Raw genomic sequence first — 3,365 nt, 5'->3', positions numbered from 1 at the left:
GGTCTTGGTCCGGCCTGGGTCCTGACCGCCCACGCCCAGGCTGACCTCAGGAGCTTGGAGCTGCCTCACGCTGGCTCAGGAGCCCTGGCACCCCGTTCGAGCCTCCCTCTGTGTGTTCGCAGCCAGAAGACAAAACGCCACGGCCCTGAGTCACCCCTCTCCCCCATCTGATTCATGCAGGAGGCCCGTGCGGGGCCTCACTCGGCCGTTAGCCTCCTGGTCTCTCCGCGTCTCTGCAGCAGAAGGCGGCTGTGGGTTTGCACTGAGAAGGGACGCACGGTGCTGCTCGGTGCGCTGGCCGGAGAAGCTGGACCTGGGGAAGGTGCGGCCCGGGCTCTGCCCCCTGGGACCCGGGAAGGTGTGGCCCGGGCTCTGCCCCCTGGGACCCGGGAAGGTGCGGCCCGGGCTCTGCCCCCTGGGACCCGGGAAGGTGTGGCCCGGGCTCTGCCCGCTGGGACCCGGGAAGGTGTGGCCCAGGCTCTGCCCCCTGGGACCTCAGCCGCTGCTCTTCGGCGATGGAAACTTACAAACATTTCAGTCATCTTTCTGAGGAGGATTTGGTCATCTGGCAAGTGTGGTCCCAGAATTTGCCAGAAGCATGTATCAACTGCAGCCCAGGGTGTGGAAGCAGACAGGCCTAGTGCAGATTACACGCCTAAGAATCTAGGAAAAGAAATGCGAGACTCGGGCCCGGGGCTCTGCCGGGGGACAGAGGTCGGTGTCCGCCCCCAGGGGGGTGCAGGTTAACCCAGAGGTTAGAGGAGGCTGCACACAGCCAGGCCCAGCTTCTGGAGAACCTGGCCCGCGGCGGGGGCGAGGGGGGGACCCCCCGGCATCTCCAACCTCTCCTTCAGGCCCGAACACTCGCCCCTTCTTCCTGGAAGGCCAGGAGCCAGGACGGAGTGACTCTAGCTCGTCGCCAGAGGCCGGTGAGCACGAACTCCTCCAAAGGCTTCTTGCCACCCCTGCCAGCTTGGATCATGGGACAGCTAGCGAGTTGACTGTGCTTTGAAGAAAGCTTGTTCCACAAAGCCGAGGTGGCTCACGAGGAAGAACCTGGACCCCCAGGTACATAGAGAAGAGTAAGAAAGACAAACGAGGGCGCCCAGACCAGAGGGCGGGGTGACCGCGAGGGGAACAGGATGAGTTAACGCCCCTAACCAAGCGCGCGCGGATCCGCCCGGGACGTAAGGCGGAAGGCGACCCCACGGCCCGCCCTGCCCAACGCCAGCCCAGCCCGAGCCCCGCGGGGAGCCCGGCCGGACCAGGCCAGACACGCGGCAGGAACGGACAAACCGCCCGAAGGTCTAAGGGCCTGTGCGGTGACGGGCGGGTCTTGGGGACGGAGGTCTTCTGTGAGGCCACCTTCTCACACTGGCTTCAGTGGATGGAGGCCCCAGGGGCTGAGGCGGCCTCACGGGGGGGCCTGGGGCGGGGACGCTAACCAGAGTGCAGAGCAGGGGGTTCGGATACGCCCTCCCCTCCGCCTCTAAAAGGCACCGGATTGTTTTCTCAGGCTGCGAAGTAACAGACAGCGTTTGCGGAAAACTTGGAAAAACGAGGAAAAGCGGGAGGAACCGTGAGCAGGGGTGGGGGGATGGGGGTGCTGCGTCGACGTTTCGGTCCTGAGACGCACACACCTGAACGCCCACCCGGCGCCCGTGACCTGCCCACCGTGTGACCTTTCCCTTCCCCTTACTAAACACGTGTCTACGCCACGCAATTCGCTGACCGGCCGGCGGGCGGCGCCCGGATCGACCACGGCTCCCTCGGGCAGCCTCCCAGGACGCGCGCGCATGTCACTGCCGTGGCCAGAGCTGACGTGGGTCTCGGTGGCTCGGCCGATGCGCCGGGACTCCGCGGGGCTGCTGCCCTCGGAGGCCGAGTCCTGTTTTTACGTCTCCTGCTGTCAGAATCTCCTCTGAAGGGTTTCACGCCTGCTCTGGGCGCTCGCAGAGCTGCTCACTGCTTCCCCGGCTCAGGGCTTCATCGCTGTATTTTTACAAGTCAATTAAAAATAGTGCCCTCCTGTTTATGTATTGTTGAACTTTCAACTCTTTTAACCTCTTCTTGGTAAGTTCCTATGTTTTGCCTTGTTCTCTACTGGCTAATTGCCCTTTTTCCTGTGACCTTCTGTCTAGAAGGAGTAGCGATCCCTTCTGAATGAGATTGTAAGCACTTCCTTCCCGGTTCATTTAAAATTTTTATGATGGGTTTGTGATGTATGGAAGTTCAAATTTTTAAAAACTTTTTTTTAATTAAAATTACTGGGGTGACTTTGGTTAACAGAATCAAACAGGTTTCAAGTGTCAGAAGTTGACGGTTTTAATTTAGCCAGAGTTATTCTTCCTCTTCGTGACTTGGGCTCGCGACACCAGCCTCAGGCAGCAGCAGGTGTGAAGTGAGGACAGTAAGTGTCCGTGTCGCTTCCGCTCCCTGGTGTTCATCGGGTTCTGAGGGACAGCGACCTCGGCGTCCCTCTGTGTCCCGTCCTTCCTGGGGCCACACGCTGTGGGCGGTGCCTGCGGACGGGACCTCGATGGGCGAAACAGACACGTCCGCCGGGATTCACCGGAAGCCTGGTGTTCTATGATCTGGAGGCAGATGTTTTAAGGGCGGCCACGGTGGCAGCCTTGGGGACAGTGGGAAGGCCGGGGAAGGTGGGAGGGGGCACGCTGTGCCAACTTAGTCCATGTCACCTGGACGGAGCGCCCCTTCTATTCCCATGCTGGCCCCAGGGGCCCGGGCAGGCAGCAGCGGACGCGGACGCGTTTAAGAAGCGGCCGCGGCCGGAGGGGAGAGCTGAGCGTCCCCGGGGAGCACGTGAAGAAGCCGCTCTGCAGCTGCGGGGGACCCAGCGGTGGCGACAGATGGGGCCTGAGACAGACGCGTCTGGCTGCGGGGGGCGCCCCGGGTTCCCGTCAGGCAGCTGGGGGGCGGCAGGCTGCAGGAGTCCGGTCCTGCTGTGTCCACCTGGACCCTTCCCTCGGCAGCTTTTGGGAGCGTGTCCCCCTCCCTCGCTGGTGGGCTTCTCTGTGCCGGGACCGGGGGCCGGGGGCCGGGGACCAGGCGTCTGGACCGGCGGGCTTTGCCTTTGCTCCCCACAGCTCGCCCTTTGCCGTCAGACCCTTAGGGATCCGTCTGGGTTCTCCTGGGCCCTTCTGTCTGGATTCTCAGAACGACCGTGCGCCCAAGGCGCTCTCTGGGGTCGCGGTGAGGGGCTCGCCGTGCTGACCACACGACACCATGAAGGCGCCGGCACTAAAGTAGAAACAGGCGAATCACAGCTAAGGGGCCACCTGCCCATCCCCCCGCTGGTCCCCAGGACCCTGGTGGCTCAGGGAGCAGGCAAAGGGTTAACAGGT

The 3,365-nt window shown here is 62.8% G+C and overlaps 1 long non-coding RNA gene across 1 annotated transcript; it reads left to right on the top strand.

The window, feature by feature from the left end:
• Positions 1 to 219: 219 nt before the first annotated feature.
• On the top strand, positions 220 to 2,035 carry LOC112478324. Its single transcript, XR_003045774.1, has 2 exons — positions 220 to 1,068; positions 1,517 to 2,035. It is a non-coding gene; the product is annotated as an uncharacterized LOC112478324 (long non-coding RNA).
• The last annotated feature ends 1,330 nt before the right edge of the window (positions 2,036 to 3,365 follow it).

The sequence above is a fragment of the Pteropus alecto genome, unplaced genomic scaffold (assembly GCF_000325575.1).
Source record: "Pteropus alecto unplaced genomic scaffold, ASM32557v1 scaffold143, whole genome shotgun sequence".
NCBI lineage: Eukaryota > Metazoa > Chordata > Mammalia > Chiroptera > Pteropodidae > Pteropus > Pteropus alecto.
This window is presented reverse-complemented; position numbering and strand designations above follow the sequence as displayed.